At 41.9% G+C, this 21701-nt stretch overlaps 1 protein-coding gene across 1 annotated transcript in view; it reads left to right on the forward strand.

Moving 5' to 3' along the window:
* LOC148341913 (uncharacterized) overlaps positions 1-21701 on the forward strand; it is an 87928-nt gene that overhangs the window by 7182 nt on the left and 59045 nt on the right. The gene's annotated exons all lie outside the window — the stretch shown is intronic.

Here is a 21701-nt window from a genome sequence, read left to right on the forward strand (position 1 = left end):
GATTGCAAATGGAAATTTTGTTTCAAGGGATGCTAAATTCTGTATGTTCAAGACAAGCAGCATGATGTTTTGCACTGATTCAGGCGTGTAAGAAAAAAAAAAACAGGTGCACATTCCAGACTGATAAGAAAGAAATGAGGTGCACATTCCGGACTGGTGAGGAGTAGAAGCGTTTGAGAAGCAAGGTCACAAAACAGATCATTTGTAAGAGAGAAATTGTTAGGATAAGCAGGAAGAGCGTAGCAGGTGTGAGCTAATTAAAATTTAGGGTTTCCCATCTTGTATGGGTTGTATGGTTACAATGTGAACTGACAGTCAAGATAAATGTTCATGTGTTCTGTCGACATTGGGCAGACAAGGGCTTTTAAAACCACAACAGGAAAAGAAATGTTGTGCATAAAACATGCCTAAATGGTTATTTGAAAAGCAAAACTTACTTAATAAAATGACCCAATTACAATTGGAAACTGCCTCGCTGACAATGCAGCGAAGGCTGCAGCCCAAAGCATGACCTCAAAGTCGGCACTGCATTACTATAAGGGAAAATGAACACACACACACACACACGCACACCCCCCCCCCCCACACACACACACACACGCAGCAAATCAACTTGACAATTTGATATCACGCCAGGAAAAATACACCACTAATTGAATGCACACATTGGGGGAACAAAGGTGCAAACAAATCCTATATGGCCACCCCTATAGATTCCCAGATCTTGACTCATCAGAACCACCAGCGACTGGCACATCGGTCGCAGTCCACATGAAAAACATGTTTGACCGAAAAAGATGCAAAAGACACAATTACTGGTCAGTGTGTTCTGATTCACAGAGAATTCACGTCCGTGTGGGAGACCAAATCTTCTTCAAGGTGTTGAAACGACTTCGTTGGGACAAGTGAATGCTGAGATGGCCCTCGCCAGATGATGGCAGTGACCCCGACGCTGCAAAGGTCGCGGGGCGTGGCGACTGGATCCACCAGTTGCAGTACAAGCTTCACCGGTTTCCAGCTAAAGGCCTGACAACGCGAATCCCTCGAACAGGAGCTCACCTGAGTCACAATCTCGGACCACACGCACATCAGAACCACACAACCAGCCACAGATACGAATGTTGAAGCCACAGAACAAAAAGATCAGATATTGTTTGGACATTAATGACGTACATAAAGAAATTTCAGCCTTGATTGGAGAACATTACTGCATTTAAATTTTTAGTAAAATGAAACAATTATTGATGTTATGACCACTATGAAAAATTTGAAAGACACAATTTATCGGGATAATCATAGTTTTCATTTTGTTATGTGTAGATTGTTCATGTTGCATTGTTCCTATGACAAAGACTATGGTTAATCGTATGTTTGTTGCCCAAACGTACCATTCCAATCAAATTGATGTTGAGAATGATGAACTCAAACTGGACACTGAAACCTAAAAAACACATGGACCCTTTTTGTCCCTGCCCAAACATGTGCACACATACACCACACACAAAGATCCGCGAAGCGAGGACGGCTGTCCCATCCTACCACGAGGCAAGGGCCTCCACCAAGTCACCCCAGGGACAAGCTCTGCGTGGAGACAGTTTTATTATTTTTCACTAGGCATATAGAAATGTTTCTTTCTATATATATATATATATATATATATATGTTTTATTCCCTGATGGTCATCAAATTATGAGGATCTCGTTCCACGCCGGAAGGGAGGAGGGGAATTTTGTCCCTACTGAGGGTTTTCACCCCTCCACTGATAATCACACTGTTGTATGATTTCATTATGATGATCTGTCTTAAAGCCGTAAGGCCATGATTTAAACCCACAAACGGGGGGAAATGTAAGATGCGCTGAGGATAGGTAATCAGTTTGTGTATTCATAATCATGTTTTTATACACTCATTAATGTTTAATACACACACATAGACACTTACTTGTTATTTTAACACACACACACACTGTATCCTGAAGATGTGTGTCAGGTTCGCCAATTTGACATATAGGGTTCATAGCTGAAAGAAGAGAGGCACTCAGCTCAAGTGGAGACAGAGAGGTTAATAATGTTTACTTGGCAACTTCATCTCCCTTCTGTTCCTCGATGTTTTTCACACATTCCCTTTTATAACATCGAGGAATCAGATTACACTCAAGGGTGGTACAGTTCGTCTTCTCAAAAGCTGGTTTAGTCCGGTTTATCATGAGCGTGCCGTCGTGGGTCACAGCTGACTTTGACGTCAACATCTTCTATCAGGACCCAGCACGATGCTGTTTGCGTCAGACTTTGGTGCCAACTTCTTCTATCAGGGCTCATTACGATGTTGTGTTACGGCCCTGGGCTAGGGCCCACCTACAAGGCCACGCCCTTGTTGTATTGCAGTAACTCTTCCACCCTTTCGTTTGTAAAGTCAATGGACTTGTGCCTCAGCGCTGGACTGCTTTCCTGCTCATTCCCCATTGCTGGACTGCTTTCCCGCTCGTTCCCCGTTGGTGGACTGCTTTCCTGCTCGTTACTCATGGACGTCCCAACCAACGAGCTCCACCTGGGCAGCTGGGACCAATAAAAGGACCTCGGTTCTGCTTCTCAGGGCGGCTGGGACTTGAGAGTTCAGTTTGCCTCGCTTGCGCTTGTTGTGTCTCTTGTTTGGACTTTTGTGAATTTTGGAGACACTTGCTTTTGTTATTCATACACATTTGTCAACTTGGGTTGATACCTGTTGGTTGAGATCATTTGTTTAAACCCTACCTCTCTTCTTTACTAAAAATAAATTGTAAACTCTCTCCACACCATTTAACAGCTCGGTTTATGTTACTTCCCTCCTTCCCTAGCAGAGCCGGTCGTCACAGTTGTTTACTTCATCCTCACTTCTGAAGAAGTGCCGCCGCCCTGCCAATTGCAGACACCTCCCTGCAGTAAAGGTTTCCTCCTGTATCTCCACTCAAACTGTAAACACTCAAGCATAGTCCACTCCACTAATTTGCAACATGTCATGCGCACCATAAATTGAAATAAAGCTGTGTCATGGCAAATGTATAATAACCTCTAAATATTATTCGAACAATGTGTTGAGTTAAAGTAACCTTTACACCGTGAGTTGTGATTTCCTGCCTGTTGGAGTCTTCTGGTGATTAGTTTAGACTAAACAGACTCTAATTGTATTTTAATTTCTTGTCTCCTGGTGATTCTTGAGTCAAGCTAATAAAATCAGAGCAGAGCAGGGAGGAAGAGAGAGGAAGGAGTCACGCGGAGCTGCCTGCTCGCTTCTGCTTTGTCCCACTCTTTCCCCCACCGGCCGGTGAAAATGAACGCCATGTCTGGTTCCCCCTGGCCTCTCAGCCATATTTTTATTTCGGCCGTTACCTTTAGTCAGTTATTTCAGTAAGCTCTCCCAAAAGGCGTCAGGGCATTTAAACCTGACAAAAAGACAACTGAAAAGCATAATGTTCACAAATGTTGTTCCAGGCAAAGGCAATTTTATTTATAATGTTTGATGTAAACACAAAAAAACTCATCATCACTCAGACACAATGGTTCTTCTGGCACTAATCACATTGGCTTAGTGTCAATAAAAGAGCTTTGCAAAATGTAATTTATATTTTATTCAAAATCACATTTACATCTTACCACAAAGAGTCAGTTCCTTCAGTTTTTTGTTTTCTTTTTTTAAGCTTCAAGGATCGCTGCAATTCTCACCAGCACAATTGTGTCTCTCAGCACTATGTTTAGTGGAGAATTTTTTAGCACAAATGCTGCAACTGAATGGCTTGTCTCCACTGTGTGTTCTTGTGTGGCTTCGTAAATGCGACTTTTGAGAGAAACTCTTGGCACAAACTGAGCAGGAAAAAGGGTTTTCTCCACTGTGTGTTCTTGTGTGGATTGTTAAATGTGCATTTTGAGAGAATCCTTTGCCACAAACTGAGCATGAAAAAGGTTTTTCTCCACTGTGTGTTCTTGTGTGACTTGTTAATGTTGCGTTTTGAGAGAAGATTTTGCCACAAACTGCGCAAGAAAACGGCTTTTCTCCACTGTGTGTTCTTGTGTGTTTTATTAAATATGACTTAAAAGAAAAGCTTTTGCCACAAACTGAGCAGGAAAAAGGTTTTTCACCACTGTGTGTTCTTGTGTGTTCTGTTAAATATTTCTTTTTCGAGAAGCTTTTGCCACAAACTGAGCAGGAAAAAGGTTTTTCTCCAGTGTGTGTTCTTGTGTGTGGTTTTAAAGACAACTTTGAAGTTAATGAGTCAGTGTGACATGCCCTTTCCTCTTTGGCTTGCCCATCATCGTCATCATCATCATCAGGAGAGCATGATAATGTTTCCTCATTTTGTGCTTGTGATGGCCACCAGTGGTCTTCGTCACCTTCTGTTGTCACGTGATGACTTGAGTTGGTGCTTGTAGGCTCCGCCCCTCTGTTTTCCTCACGCTCACCCATGTTTTCATCTTCAGTCTTTATAGGGACAACGTTCAGTGGTGACTTGTTGATCTCCTCCTCCTCCTCCTCCTTTTTGATGTGAGTCAAGTCTGGCTCCTCTTTCACAGAACAGAGATCATTTTGTCTGACGTCTGCAGGACACAAATAGACAAATTTGGTTTGGTCAAGTCAAAGATCAGGCTGCAACTTTGTCTGATATTGTTTCTACCGTGCTACCTTGACTTGATTTTCACAAAATTACGTCCTACGATGTAAACCTCCCTTTCCTAGCAGCACAACAGTGATAAACGAGCATTTAAAAAGGAAGCACGTTGCGGCTGATGCCCGATTTCATTCCGGACATAGTCACAGACGTTTTTGGAAGCGAGCTGAAGTTATCACACACACGCTATTGTTGGAACACCTGTTGTGGGACCCCAACATATTGATGCAGACCACTTGGGGCCATCGCAACATTATGTCATCGGTAAAATAGGAATCCTTCAAGTGAAATATGTTTACAAGTATTTCAATTTGCATTTCGAGATAGAACTAAATGTTCCTGGGCTTGTTGGTAGAAAAGGGGGTTGTGACGTTTTCCCTTTTTAAGCCCATTGTAAGCCAGTACAAAGTTCATAAATAAGACCAATACGTACTTGATTTTTTTAAAAACTTAACCCTTTGTGTTTTATCCACTAAAATTCATCAACCGACATTGATCTTTTTTCCGCAGTGTGCACAGTTTTTAGAGTCAGGTTGAATCATTCCATAAGGAATTGCTTGAACAAGATATGTCAGAGTTTTTGTCAAAAACTAGACAAGCCTGCACAAATGAATCACCCAGCCAAGATTGTCTTTGTCACTTGTGAGGAGCAGTCCGCCAAAGAGAAAAGCTTTCCCGCTCCTGTGCGGCGTTTTATTGAAGCACAGCAAAGCAATTTGTATATGCAAACTCATAAAGAATGGAAAAACATGAACACTTTGACTTCACCACACCCATCCACGCTCTTCCTGTTGTTCGAACTGTTTCAGTTTACAACACATATTTGGGTAACACTTCTGTTAAATGCGAGCTAAACGGTTTCCTGTCAAACAAGACGTGCATCTGTTTTTGTGGCTTCTTGCTAAACTGCCAGCATAGACACAACTCTGTTACCACTGAACTCACGTTTTCCTGTTTAAGAGGTCCATGTTTTTGTGACCTTCTATTAACCCGTAAGCATAGTTTTGAAACATGATGACATGACAAACTTAATTTCTTTCACAATAAAATAAAAACTTTCGCAGATAAAGCAAAAACAAATTGGAGAAGCTGTGGAGCAGAGCACAACATCAGTCAGACCTCGGGTCCACAAGCCCTCTGGCAGAGACGCAAACAGAGCTTTCGCTTCAGAGTGACCCATTCACTGTCTACCATAGTGTCGAGAAATTCGGAAAATGTTTCATAACAGAGGAATTCGTAATGGGTGCTGAAACACCACACCCTGCTAGTGACATGGAGTATTCAACATCTGAAATTAACTCTGCCAAAAGTCTTCACCAATGGGCCGAAATCTTTAGTATGATGATGCGCACCGATAGTTAATGTGATTTGTGGCTCAGCGAACAGAGACAATTCATAGCGTTTCCTTTGCTCTGGGGCAAGGCACACATGCGAGGCAGCACCGGTAGACATCACAAATACATAATCCTAATGCAAGATGCACTTCTGACCCTCGATTTTGGGTGAATGCATCCTGACAAACCAAATCATCAGAACTCAGTGTTCAATGCAAAGTACCAATTGGTGGTTTGAAAGGGTGGAGGCGGCTACACCGCGCAGACCAGAGCAGGAACAGGACGTACCAGCAGCAGGAGGATGGAGACCCTGGTCTCAGAGCTGCCCAGTCGACTGGAACGGAGGACAACATATGCTTCCCCTGGCGGATGTGCACAGTCAAATTCAGTCCCACTCGAATTCCAGTGTTTGTTTCACAGGTGCGGGTTCGTTCCATGGCAGTGACTCGGCCAATCTCAAGAGTCCCACAAGCGTGACAGTGTTGTTGCTCACTGGGATATGCAGAAGGAGCTTGCAAAACGTGGAATATCTTGTTCCACCATCAAAAACTGTTGTCCATCAATCGTCATCGGAATGCTAAGACTTGGCGGTCCTTGAATGCTGAGGCTCCGCGGGCACCCCTATCGTGGAATGTGGTCCCAATCGGGTTGAGGCGTCAAGTGTGCGTTTGGAAGCCATCGAAGCTTTGTCGGAAGAGGGGGTAGCGATGGCGCCCTCGTGCTAGTGGAGCTCTTTGTGACAGGCATGGCGCTGGACCACAGGATGGCACATTTCAGGAAGTGGCTCGGTTTGGACCGCTCACCACTCAGTGACCCCACAACCCACAGCAAGAGCACGTCCCACTCACAACCCATGTCTATAACCACCCTTACTTCTGTTACGTGACCTTGTTGACTGGCCGGTGCGGACAACAAGCCTGCTGTGGCACTGCGTCACCAGAACCTGGCCCAGGAGCATCGGAAACGGAAAGAGCAGACGCAATGGGAGCTGCATGCGTCGGCTGCTGCATTAGCTGCTTCCCCCCTGTTTTATTTTTTACCCCATATTCTTTTTTCCGTTCCCGGTGAATTAGCACTCTTGGCCCTCTGAACCCACGAGTGTAACAATTCTTTTTCTACATCCAATACAATATTTTCTTTCATCGGTGCAAAAACGGGGGTTCTACTCATACAGATCAGCAGTTTCTCATTGACGGACTGTTTCGCTTGATGTCAGTAACTGGGAGGCGCACGTCCTCGAGGACGGCCACCCGGCACAGCTGTGTGGTGGTGACACTATTGGACGGGTCACTGGCGGAAGCTTCAATCCATTCACGTCTCGCCCCGTCTCCCATAAGAGCTCACCAACTTAATCCCTCATCATATTTTACAAATGCCAATGCCAATTGGTTTTGTCTTCTGTTTATGATTCATATTCAATCCCCATGAACACGTCAACTATAATTTAGCTATTCTTTTTTAACTAACTAATATAACCCCGTTTTCCTCAACCTATGAGTCAGTATTCTTTGAAGTGGATTATCCGCAGACTAAAAATGTCTAATTTAATTTATATCAATTAACTGTATCTCAAATGTCCCCTCATAACATGATAATTCATCATATTCCTGTCATTTCCATCTCAAAATGTCGTTCCATTAATTGAATTACCGTAGTACATCCGTCGCCAAACTGAAGTATGGAACATTAGATGTTTTTTTTTCGTTTTGCATGACCTTTAACCTTGCATGTTCTGTTTCAACAAAATTGTATCTCTTATCAGTTTCCCTGTTTCATGAGTTGCTGCCGGGGGCAAAAAGGAGGAGTTCAGAGAGGAATTTCACCCTCAGGGGCAATCCCAAACTTTTGTTTGCAGGACATTGTAACACTCTGGGCTGGTTTATTGTTCTTCTTCTTGCAATTTTACTGCATTCAGTCTTCATCGAGACTGAATACGTTCTAGTGTTTGCCAAATAGTTCATCCTAGTTTCTCACTTTAGCTTTTCACAGTCAAGATATGAACTTTTTCAACTGCACAATCACTTCATTGAGGTCTAATTATCAATTGTTTACCATAGTCAGACTTTTGCCGTCAAAGAGAACTGTTCCTTCATCGTATGTTAACGTTTTCATCACTCAGGGCTTTTCCGTGTTGACAAATCACATTCCACGGAACATGCATTCATCCTTTTATGATCTTAGATTTCTCTATTTAAATCACCGCTTCTTGCAGTGAAGAATAATTTCACCCCAATGATTATGTAGCCAATTATCTTTCTCATTCTAATTTTGCTTTAGTTATTATCCAAATTTTTGAACATTTTTTATGCTGCATCTTTCAATGCACACTAGGACGAAAACGCATTAGTTGAACTGATAAAACGGAATATTAATGCAATAACATTTGGGTTTTAGAAGGGGCATTTCTTCCTACAAAGGAGGGACTGGCACTGGTTGATAACTATAACCACTTATCTCCTGCGTGGGGGCTGCCTGACTTCTTGGTCCCACAGTAGATGGTAGCCAGGTTTTTGATTTTGCGTGGCCTTTACCAGAACACGAGTAATCACAGTGTACGTATCTGAACAGCGGAGTCGAACCGGCCCAGACTTAATGCATTACTATTGCTACGTACCAGCAAAACCGTCGGCTCAGCTCCAGGGGCTCCACACAACGGTACACCTCGATCCTTACTGTGTTCCATGCCACAAAGTGTCCAATATGATTCGTGGAAGCGCGCTTCTCTTCATTATTTCTATTTTCAGATCATAATTTTCCTGCTAAAATTTACACCCTGGCCAGGGTCTGTGCTCAAACTGAGCTTATTCACGACTATGTTGTCTAGAGGTATAGTTTTACACTTCTTATTTCTCATCTCTTTAACCACTAGACCTTTCTTTTCTTTATCTTCTGCACATTTCTCCCGCACTAGTCCCCATTTACTTAGTTCCTATTATATTTTTTTCATTTATTTATTTTTTCTAAATACTTTTTCTAATGTTCTTTCATAGTGTGGTTACTTTGACACATTTTAATGTCTTAATCAATCATTATAGAGGCCTCTTGTTTAAACAATAACTGAAACTAACACAGGCACATTTTCCATGACCAACCAGAGAGCAGACCCACACGCACAAGCTCTCTTTAACGACGCCAACAGCCCCGACCGCTTGGACACAGGCGCACAACACCCATTGTGAGTAAAAGCATCTCACCGAAAGTTCAGCCGGCCGGCTGTTGAACGCCTGCGCCCCAGCACCCTGAGACCCTCAATGGAGCAAAATGCCAAAAATGTGGTATATTTTGTTGTTGATGTGTGGGTCTGTCTCAGCTTCCCTCCGGACAGGTCGCAGAGCATGGCAGAATTGGTGATGGAAAAAAATTCTCTGACACAGCCATTTTGGTTGGAAAGAGATTTTATTCTCGTCACATGCTGATGTCAAAAGAAGTCTCCCCAAAAAGAAAAAAGGGAAAGGTGTCCCCTCTCTCTGGCCTTCCCTTCTTATAGGGAATGGCCACACCGGACATGAATATTGAAGGATTGTATTACGATTGCTGGCATTATATTAAACACTTACGGGACAGAAGGTCAATTATTTAATTTAGCAGGTTCATATTTACTGAATATGTTAAACATTGATCAAACAAAAAGCATTTATCAAATGAAAGTAGAAGTACAGTGCATCGATAAGATTGACTGGGATTGTAGTCATGGTGTTTACTGATGCATTCATATGCTAAATTTATATGACTTAGTTTAAATGGAAGACCTCAAAATTGCACACATAGTATTTTCACGACCCACACTCTCATTCAGAACAAACGGATTCAGTCTGCTCAGGTCAAACTGATGACAAACCAGATAGCACTTCATGGACAAATACGACTAAACACATTCTCCACATAGGCCATAGAAGATACAAACATATCAAGTTGGGCCGGGGAGGACGTCACGGGGACGCGATCAGGAACACCAAAAACACATAATCTGATCTGGGAAAACATACACCACACAATCTGTACACTGACGAGATTACAGGGGAATGTGAGCAGGAGAGACCGAGAGACTGCCACCTGCCTGAGAAGGTCAGCCTTGGACGTGGAAGGAGCAAGGATGACCGATTCAACCTACATGACCCTTGACATAGAAAATAAAATGTGAGGCTGGGCTGAGATCAGCGCGACATTTTTCGATTGTACTCGTCTGAGTACAGTTTCTCGTCAGATTAAGAAAAAGCCACCCAGATATCTGTCTTTGTACTATTTCCTGAAGTCCAGAAATCAAAGAAACTAAATTTCGGAACTCTAATCATGTTGAGTCTTTATTTGACCCTTTTCTTCGTGAGTACAAAAACGAACAGGCATTGGAGTAATTTGGCTTTGAAGATTCATTTGCTAAATGTTTCTCAATTCCTTCCATAAAGAATTGCTTGAAAAAGATATAAAAATTAGAACATGTAAAATGTTAAATCATCAGTTCAAAGTTTATACTGGGAAAAACACGGATTTTACCCCCCACTATTGGTTATTCTTTGGCATTTATTTTCTGCACTGATTTTATTTGGCATAAACAAATGTTCAGCAAACCGGCAAGTAAAAGGCAATATTTAAAAATAAAACGTCAATAATCTTGAACGCATTTCCCCAAACAACTTAATGTTGTGATGCATATTTTTAACGATAGAAAGTCGTTCTTTACAAAGCAAATAAGAGTAAGACGGGTACAAACCTGCTTTGTGTAGCACAACACGAGGCTGGTTGCAAACTTCGCCCAGCAGTTGAAGATGTTGCTCGTTCTCTTCTTTTATTCCACAAAGTTCCTCTTTGAACTTGGGTGTCGTTATTTCACACATTTTCAAATGATAATTCCAAAAAATCCGCACTTGATCTCTGCTTGGTGATAACTCGTGAGCTTCTCTTTGTTCGACGAGACGAATGAAAGATGGCGTCGTTTTTTTCCTCCGAGAAAATGGCAGTCTGTTCGTCACGAAAGCGGAAGAACAGGACACACCCCTCTGTGATATGATTGGCTGCTGGCTGTGTGGAGCACTATCACCAACTCACCGACAGATGTCGCCATTTGCGATGCAAATCATTGTTATCTTCTTCTAAACAGAGAAAAACCTAAGATGCACATGAACAAACATTTTAGTTCCCAAATATGAACTTGAGACATGTATTGAATTTTATTTTTGTTGCTGTTTTTTTTCTACATCTGACACCATGTTGTTGGTTGGATAGTATTCCAAATGTATTTCCCTATTATGAACAGTTGACATGATAAAGTGAAACTTTATGTCAACATATTTGCACCTTTGCCTTTTTTCAGAGTTTTTCGCCAGCGACGTCGTTGCGAATTTTAAATTCACTGTTTTATTATCTAAATGTTAGAGTGTTAAAAATGATTTCAGTGTTTATAACTTAACTAACTTAAATATTTCATTATTCGTTTCAGTATTCATTAAACTACGGTGATTATTTATTTCTAGATTCATTGAACTATTTTCGTAATAATTTAGTATTCAATGTTTAATCGTTACTGTCGTTACTTTTTAAATATTCGTGTCACTATTTTGTTCAGAATCAGAAATCAGAAATCCCTTTATTGTCATTGTACTCAAGTGTGCAACGAGATTAGAGAGCTCCCCTCTCCAGTGTAATACAACAATAATTCAGATAAATATATAAATTAGATAAATAAGAGAATAGTGAGAATAGCAATGGAAAATAATACCGAATAGGGTGTATAGAAACACATCACGTTGCTGTTCTGCAAGGTGCGGGTGGTTGTGTGTGTGTGTGTGTGAGTTTAGAATGGAGATGGCTCTTGGAAAGAAACTGTTTCTCAGTCTATTGGTCCTTGATTTGATGCACCTGTAGCGCCTGCCAGAGGGCATCAGGTCAAACAGGTGTGAGTTTGGGTGGGTATTGTCTTTGACGATGTTGAGAGCCCTTCTGAGGCACCGGGCGGTGTAGATGTCCGATAGTGAGGGGAGAGGGCAGCCAATAATCCTTTGCGCTGTTTTGACTGTCCTCTGGAGCCTCACTCTGTCCGCCTCAGTGCAGCCGCTGTACCAGGTGGAGACACAGTCAGCAGGCTCTCGGTGGACGAGTGGTAGAAGGCTAGCAGCAGCTTCCTGTCCAGGTTGAATTTCCTGAGGACTCTCAGGAAGTGCAGACGTTGGTGGACCTTCTTTACCACTGCTGTGGTGTTGTGAGTCCAAGAAAGGTCGTCGGAGATCTGTACTCCCAGGAACTTGAACGTGTGGACCCTCTCCACACACACGCCTTCGATGCAGAGGGGGGGCGGCACCGTCTTGTTCCTCCTGAAATCGATGACGATCTCCTTTGTTTCTGCAGTGTTAAGGTGCAGTCTGTTGTCCTTGTACCAAGCCGTCAGCCTCTTCACCTCCTCTCTGTAGGCTGTCTCGTCACCTTCCGAGATCAGACCGACCACTGTCGTGTCGTCAGCAAACTTGACGATGGTGTTGTTGCCGTGGGCCGGGCTGCAGTCGTAGGTGTAGAGGGCGTACAGGAGAGGGCTCAGCACGCATCCTTGGGGGGAACCGGTGCTCAGCATGAGGGTGGAGGACGTGTAGGGGCCGAGCAACACAGTCTGGGGTCTGTTGGTCAGAAAGTCCTTAATCCAGATGCATGTGAGGTAGGGCTGGGCGATATAACATAAAATCAATATCGCTGTAAATTGGGCAATTTTACCTCGATAACGATAAATGCACGATAAATTCCCCCTGATGGCCAAAATAAAAATAAATGCAGGAAATGCATATTAACTGTTTTTTTATTGACCAACTGGTACACATTACTTTCAGTGAAAAATAAAATTACAAAAACCATTTGTATAAACATTCCAAATTGCTTGCTTTGCATGATTTGAACAATGTCACAAAGAACAGGAGAAAAAGGGTACCTCTCACAAAATCTTTTTCTGCAAATATATTGTGCCGAGATGCTGTAATGCCATTTGCAAAGGCCTAGATTTGTGTAAAGGTATCTTGTAAACAATATAAATAATGCCATGTGCAAAGGAGCTAGTCGCCTGTACACAAAATGCTAAATAAAATGAAAAAAATGTCAATGGAATGCCAGTGCCAAATAAACGCATGTGCTTCATCAGGAAAATGCTGTTTCAAGTACGCTGGTGCGCGGTCGCCACTTGTCGTCTATGTCATGCACGGTCAGGCTCAAACAGGGATCCATGTTGCGACTTGACCACAAGTCGGATGTGGATGCAAAATGCTTGACATGTCTCCGCTCCCGTCCCGATGTTGTCCATATCGGGAAGTACGGTTTGCAACAAATATTTTCGTACCTCTTGTCGGCTACTTTCATGAGGCGTTTAAATCCGATGCGCTCCACTATAACGAGAGGAGCTATAGCTTTAGCTATGTGCTAAGCTATCGCGTCCACCTCTTAGACGTTCTCTCGTATGGTGTCGCCTCCGTTATGGGCTGTTGTCACTTGTCCAAACTTGCTCCTCACTTTGAACTTTTAGCACAAGCTCCAAGTCAACAGCATGGTTGTGTTGTGGGTGGTGAAAAAGAAAAGGTTGGGCGCGCTGTTTCGGGTGCTTACGACGCACTTTGTAGTTCATGTTCTTTTGCTCAAACATCGTCTTTATGGAACCCAAAACATTTCCAAACGACAGATGTCGAATTTCTTTTCGGGACAAGCACAACAGGAACAACTTCAACTAACGTTACTTCGCGTGTCAGCCGCTTCGGGATTTTAATCGCCAGCTATGACCGTGTCGTCAGTTTTCTTTCTAGTTCAGCTGGGTGGAGTCACGTGACTAAAAAGACTATTCTTTTTTTTTTAAACACCGAATTTACCGACATGGGCAAAATGATTGTATTAAATTTCAGGAACAGTAAATTTTCGGTTTATCGTCCAGCCCAACGAGAATAGCAGCGATCCTTGAAGCTTAAAAAAAAGGACAAAAAAAACCTGAAGGAACCGACTCTTTGTGGTAAGATGTAAATGTGATTTTGAATAAAATATGATAAATTTAATTTTGCAAAGCTTTTTTATTGACACAAGGCCAATGTGATCAGTGCATTGTGTCTGAGTGATGATGATTTTTTTTGTGATTTTACATCAAGATGTAAATAAAATTAATTGCCTTTGCCTGGAACAACATTTGTTAACGTTATGCTTTTCAGTTGTCTTTTAAATCGTACCTAATGGAAAAGGTGTGAGAAGAAACGGTGCTTATGAAATCGGTGCCTTCCACAATCATCAATAAAAACACTTGTTCCACTTGCTCAACTGGCCTTCATTACGCTGTGAAAAGGTGAAAAACTGAACTCGAAAAAGAACAAGACAGAGAAACGCAAGTGGTCTCCGTTTCTCTCAAAGGTTTTGGAATGTCACGAGTTGGCAACTTGATGGCGACTGGAGTCAGCATTTATTTGTCACCACGGACGAGATGATTCGCATCACGCAGTTCATTGCTGCTGCTGTCTGAATTGGACCCTGGAGGTCACCCGCCAGCGTCCCTGAATTTCACCGGCGGATATTCAGCTATCCCAAGTCTGACCCCAGATTGTTGTGGAATTTTCAGCAGTTAGGGAAGATCAATGAGATAGTCTGGAAAATAAATTGTCCTTTGGGTCAGTCTGCAGAGTGATCTCAGTGGGAGAAGTGCTGGGAAGATACTGATGCACACAGGAAGATGAAGATTTATTTGACAGTGGAATCTTAAAACAGAGATATTTTTTCTGCATTGAGCATACTTATCAGTCAAAGTCGTGTTGTACAAGAAGCGAAAGGCACTTTCTGAAAAGCAGGTGGCCACAATAAATAACAAAAACCTTACTTGCTAAATAGTTTTCCATAACATTAAGATTGAACAAAATATTGACACGAATATTTAAAAAGAAACGATTAAACATTGAATACTAAATTATTACTAAAACAGTTGAATGAATCTTGAAATAATAGTGAATCGGCGTAGTTTAATGAATACTGAGACGAATAATGAAATATTTAAGTGCTTATATCAACACTGAAATCATTTTTAACACTAATATTTAGATATTTAGATAATAAAACAGTGACGTATTTTAATTTAAAATTCGCAATAACGTCACTGGCGAAAAAACCAGTAAAAAGGCAAAGGTGCAAACATGTTGACATAAAGTATCACTTTATCATGTCAACTCTTAATAATAGGGAAATACATTTGGAATACTCTCCAACCGACGACATGGTGTCAGATGTATAAACAAAGCCAGCAACAAAAGTAAAATTCAATACATCTGTAAAGTTCATATTCGGGAACTAAAACGTTTGGTCAAATGCATACGGTTTAAATCTTTCGTTTTTTCTTTTTTCAAATCGTACGTTTTTCCAATGTTTAGAAGAAGATAACAATGATTTGCATCGCAAATGGCGACATCTGTCGGTGAGTTGGTGACAGTGCTACACATGGCCAGCAGCCAATCATATCACAGCGGGGTGTGTCCTGTTCTTCCGCTTTCGTGCGAACAGACTGCAGTTTTCACGCAGGAAATCCATTCAGCGCTACTTTAAAAATCGACGCCATCTTTCATTCGTCTCGTCGAACAAAGAGAAGCTCACGAGTTATCGCCAAGCAGAGATCAAGTGCGGATTTGTTGAGATTGGCGTTTGAAAATGTGTGCAAGAACGACACCCAAGTACAAAGAGGAACTTTGTGGAATAAAAGAAGAGAACGAGCAACATCTTCAACTGCTGGGCGAAGGTTACAAGCAGCCTCGTGTTGTGCTACACGAAGCAGGTTTGTACCCGTCTTACTCTCATTTGCTTTGGAAAGAACGACTTTCTATCGTTAAAAATATGCATCACAACATTAAGTTGTTTGGGGAAATGCGTTCAAGGTTAATTGCCTCTCTCATGTCTTGAATAGACATTAATGTTTCACAAGTTTGTTTAAGTCAAAGATTTTGAATTTGTTCACCTTTCCTCATAAGCAAGTACATTATTTTTGTTCTCTTGGTGCCGTTGGAATTTAACTCTAAGACTGTAGAATAACTTTTACCAAATTATTCGAATTAATTATCTGATTCCATTAATGATTAACCAAACATGACCGACATTCATCCAACAATTATGCGCGCTCGTTTTGAGAGAAAGACGACCAGGAAGCCGGCAACTTCACACAGGAGCCGATTTATTCCTCACAGGAGATCTAGTACAAAAGCCCTCTCAACACAGTTCTGCGCGCCTCTGTACCCAACAGAAGACAAAGTTTTGTTACCTCTTTTGGATTTCACCTGGACAGGTAGTATTGATAACACATAGTCCTGTTTACTGGTCCCAGTCAAGCCACTGGACTGAATTGACACCACAGCACCGTCTCTGACACTTTCTAAATCAACATCGGCCAGTGTTGAACTTATTTGCTTCGTTTGGGAATAAATATGCAACAAGGTAGGGTGCTTCTTATTGCATACTCTACACACCAAACGTCCTTTGCATTCTCTGCTTCTGTGCCCAATGCACAAACAACCAAAGCACATTCCTTTTTCCTTCAAAAAAGACATCTTTTCAACTTGCGTCTTTTTATCCAATAGAAGGCAAACATCCAAAGAATGTCCAGCTCCACAAAACAAGCATGCCTTTACAGGTAAGTTCTTCTCCATTTTATTTACAGGCTCCATTTTCTTTTCCACATGAAGTGGCAAAGCTACTCCCTTTAGCTTTCGTACCAGTCCGAAATGTCCCAGCTCTAAACTCTCCTTTTCCTGTTGCAGGTAAATCTTGTATATCTCCAAAGAGAGGATCACTTGCAATCTTAACTTGCTTCTCCACAAACTCCACAATGTCATGAAATGTGGCTCTGCGATGGTACGTTTCTTGCAGATGGCAGACCACACTTCTCCACTTATCTCTAAGCTCGTAAGGCAGTTTTTTAACCATAATTTGCATATTGGTGGGCACGTTTAGGTCACCTACAGAATCTCCCGTTGAATTACAGAATTCACGAAGCAATAAACTGTAGGCCTGCTTCGCCTTGAGATTTTCTCCCTTTATCAAAGGCCATGAAAGTACCTTGTCCATGTATGCAGAAGCTACTTTAAACGGATCTCCAAAATGTTCTTGTAGCAAAGCCTTCGCTTTAATGAATCCACGAGAAGGTGGCAGATGCTGACAGCTTCGGACCAGATCCAGGGACTGGCCTCTGGTATATTGCTCGAGGTAGTACAAACAGTCCTTGTGATTAGGAGTTCTTTCTTCGATGTTGTGTTCAAAGGCTCTTATGAAACTTAGGTATTGTAATGGATCTCCATCAAAAACTTGCAAATCTCGTTTGGGTAACAGCAAAAGTGATTGTTGTTTGAAAAGTGAAGATGTAATTTCATTTTGCTTCTCCAGTGCTGTAAGCAAACGATCAGATGTACTATCGGTTGTTGGTGAAGCTTGGTCACTCTGTATTGTTGGAATAGTTTCACGTTGTACACCTGCTGGTAGTGATGACAGACCGGCCCCAGTTAAGACAGAATGAAGCTCAGGTTGAGGATACGCTTTGGGTCTGACAGTAGCACCTCCTGTTGAAATTATGTACGGCTTTCAAGCAACAATTCCAGCTCTCCCTTGCTGCCGTGGGAGTCGGAAACAGAACGGACGAAAGAAAAATAGCCCTTTTGCGAACCAATGCCGGAGCCGAGGCCATCGAGGTATTCAATGAACCCGAAGATAAAGACAAGTTTGAAAAGGTCCTACAAAAATTTGATGAACACTGTCTAGCTAAGAAAAACGGAACTTGTGAGAGATACGTGTTTCGTTCAAGACTCTAACAGCCCGGTTGGTCCTTTGACAATTTCCTCACCGATCTCAAAATTCAAGCCAAGTCTTGTAACTTTGGTGATCTGAAGAACTCGATGATAAGGGATCAGATTGTGTTCGGGACTAACGAAAAGAAACTCAGAGAGAGGCTGTTGAGGGAGGCGGACCTAACATTGGAAAATGCAATAAAGACTTGCCAAGCTAACGAGCTAGCAAAGCAGCACGTGCTAACTTTCCAAGCAGCGCCATCTTATGAAAAAAACAGAGTCCGTGAAGGCAGTGACAAGGAAAGGTAAACTGCGATTCAAGAAAAAGACCAAAAACAATGAAAATGATCAAGCTCCATTCAGCTGTAAAAAGTGTGGAGAAATGCACGAGCCAAAACGATGTCCTGCATTTGGGAGAACATGTGCTAAGTGTAAAAAGCAAAATCACTATGCTAAGATGTGCAACACCAAGAAGAAAGTGCACACCGTGCAGGAAGACACAGATGATAGTGATGACCTAAGTGACACTTTTTTCATCAAAATAGTGTCACATGGCGAAAGCGATGTGCAGCAACAAACTAGAGGAGACCCAGAGCAAGCTGTTAATGCAGTAAAAGAAGATAAATGGATTGCACCACTGCTTGTCAATGTGACTCAAGTTACTTTTAAAATTGACACAGGAGCAAAAGCAAACATAATAAACGAAAAAGACTTGAAATCACTTGAAGAGAAACCGGAAAGAGTCACAGACAAGGCCGTGAAATTGAAAACTTACAACAATCAGCCAATAAAAACAAAGGGATGTTGAAGGCTAAAAGTGACAGCAAATGGAAGACAACACAAGTTAACGTTCAAAATTGTGTCAAGTGGACTGGAGTCAATCCTTGGAGACAAGACATCTGAAGAGCTTGGATTGATAAAAATAATTTACTAAATCAACAGCAAGGATGTCAATATGAACAACAAAGTGTTGCAGAGTGAAGGTAGTAAGAGTAAAGTGAACAAATACTTTTCTGTCTTCAAAGGACAAGGGACGCTACCTTACACTTATAAAATACAGCTCAAGGAAGATGCTTAACTTGTAGTACATGCCCCGAGAAGAGTTCCAGCCCCTCTCAAAGAGAGATTAAAAAAGGAACTGAACAGAATGACACCAATAAGAGTCAGAGAGAAAGTGAAAGAAAATTCCATCACGTGTGTTAAAAAGAGGAACTCCCCAGAGTTACGTGTTTGCCTCGACCCCAAAGATCTGAATGAAAACATTAAAAACGAACATTATCAGATTCCCAAGCGTGAAGAAATCCTGAGTGACATGGCAGGTGCTAAGTACTTCAGCAAATTAGATGCATCGCATGGATTTTGGCAGCTGAAGCTGGACACCGAAAGCAGCAGGTACACCACCTTCAACACACCATTTGGGCGTTTCTGTTTTCTGAGACTGCCATTTGGCATAAAGTCTGCGCCTGAGATCTTTCACAGAGCTATGGAGTCAATCATAGAAGGTCTGGAAAGAACCCGTGTGTATATTGATGATTTGGTTGTGTGGGGGAACTCAGAACAAGAACACAATGAGAGACTGGAGAAACTGCTACAAAGAGTTAAAATGAATGGACTTAAACTAAAACGAGAGAAATGTCTGTTTGGAGTTACAGAATTGACATTCTTGGGAGACAAGCTCACAGCAGATGGAGTGGTGCCTGATGGGACCAAAGTGCAAGCAATACTGGACATGCCAGCTCCAACCGAAAAAAAAGGACTTCTGCGAGCAATGGGGATGATAAACTTCCGGGGCAAGTTCATTCCAAACCTCTCGTCGAGGACAAAGTCCCTTAGAGAGCTGCTGCATCACAACGTCGCCTTTGAGTGGACGACAAAACATGACAAAGAATGGCAAGATCTAAAGAGAACTGTGACAGCTGAGCCAGTCCTTGCCTACTTTGATCCATCAAAACCAACCAAAATTTCCACGGATGCGTCGAAAGATGGGCTAGGTGCCGTACTGCTGCAAAAGGCGAGAGACACATGGCAACCTGTAGCCTATGCATCCAGGTCAATGTCAGAGACTGAAAAACGCTATGCTCAGATAGAAAAGGAGTCACTGGGTTTAGTGTTTGGATGTGGCAAATTTCACACGTATGTTTATGGACTGCCCACGTTCATAGCAGAGACTGATCATAAGCCACTGATTTCAATTAGGAAGAAAAATCTCAATGACATGACGCCCAGAATTCAACGCATGATGATGACATTGCAGCGCTATGATTTTGAGCTAATATACACGCCTGGAAAATACATAGTGCTTGCTGATGCGTTATCCCGAGCGCCGCACCCTAACAGTGACATCAAGGACTGCGTTACGGCGGAGGAGGCTGAGGCTCACATCATCACTTCAAGCCCTTTATACCGACAGGCAAATGGCCAGGCTGAGAAGGGAGTGCAAATCATCAAGAGACTGCTAAGGAAGGCCAAGGATGATAAGTCTGATCCTTACCTTGCCCTATTGAGTTACAGAGCTGCGCCTCTGGAGTGGGGAGCTTCGCCTGCTGACCTACTCATGTGCCGTAAGCTTCGCACTACGCTTCCACAAATACCACAAAAACATGACCACAACATTTGGTTTGAAAAGAAGAGAATGCTCAAACTCAAACAGAAAATTGCATATGACAGAGCTACAAAACATCTGGAACCTCTTTCTGAGAAAGACACTGTAAGGATCGAGGGACCTCATTGGGACAGAAAAGTGACTGTCTTTATCGAAGCCGGACCGAGATCTTACATTGTGGAAACAAAGCATGGACAAAGAGTGAGGAGGAACAGGAGGAGTCTTCTGAAGGTTCCCGAGGACTGGAAGAAATCTTCTGATGCGGCTGAGGCTGCAAAGCAGGTGGATACATCGAAGGAGCACAGACCTCAACCACCAGCAACTTCTGGGATGACTGAACCTCTTCGAAGATCAACAAGAGTTAGACGACAACCGGACAGGCTGATTGAAAATGTTTAATGTTGTGTGATTGTTGCTAAAATTGTTGTAGAGCTGCTTGTTGTCATAAAAATGTGTGGATATTGATAAGAAGTGAAAATAATTGATAACAAAACAAAATTATTATAATATTAATAAAAAATAATAATAATGAAAAAAAAGCAAAGGCATTGTTTAACGTTTGAAAGGGAGATGTAATGATAGCAGTTATATCATTGGCCACTAGTTGGCAGTATTGCCCGATGTGTGTTTTGGTTACCAGACGAACAAGTGTGTCTGCACATAGACGAGAATGCAAGTCAGTAAATAAAGAGACACAAGCTTGCAGCATCACGTTGCCTGCGTGACTTCTTAAGATAGAAGACGGAACATTACAGTAACCATTAAAAAAAACGTATAGTAACCATAAAATTATTTTAAAAAAACGTATCGTAAACATACTAAAGCTGTTGCTTTATGTTATTTACAAAGAATTTTTGTTTAAAATCCCCCTGGCTCTTCTTTTTGAGTTTTCTATATTATGTACGTATTAGTAGCTGACCTTCCCACAACTCCCTGGCAGAAGGTAGGCACTGATTTTTTTCATATAAGAGAACATTATCAGATTCCCAAGCGTGATAAAATCCTGAGTGACATGGCAGGTGCTAAGTACTTCAAATTAGATGCATCGCATGGATTTCGGTATTCATAAATGTGTTTGGTTTGCTTCTGTGAATAAAGATTTTAAAAAAAACGTATTAGTAAATATTTATCATCTCATCAATATTTGCACAACAGAGTACTGAGTTTCGAGATCCTCACAATAATAATTCTCCAAATTATATTTCTTAGCAATTTAGCTTAGTTAAGGGATATTTTATTGACAATCTAACATCAATCTACAAAGACAGAAAAAGATTGGTGGTGGGGGGGCGCGAATCTTTTTCTTCTTGGTAGGGGCGGGCGTGAAATAATTGAGAAGCACTGCTAGTATTTGCAGACATTATATTCATACA

This window comes from Idiotropiscis lumnitzeri, chromosome 2, assembly GCF_059441095.1.
Source record: "Idiotropiscis lumnitzeri isolate Australia: NSW breed Sydney's pygmy pipehorse chromosome 2, RoL_Ilum_1.0, whole genome shotgun sequence".
Lineage (NCBI taxonomy): Eukaryota > Metazoa > Chordata > Actinopteri > Syngnathiformes > Syngnathidae > Idiotropiscis > Idiotropiscis lumnitzeri.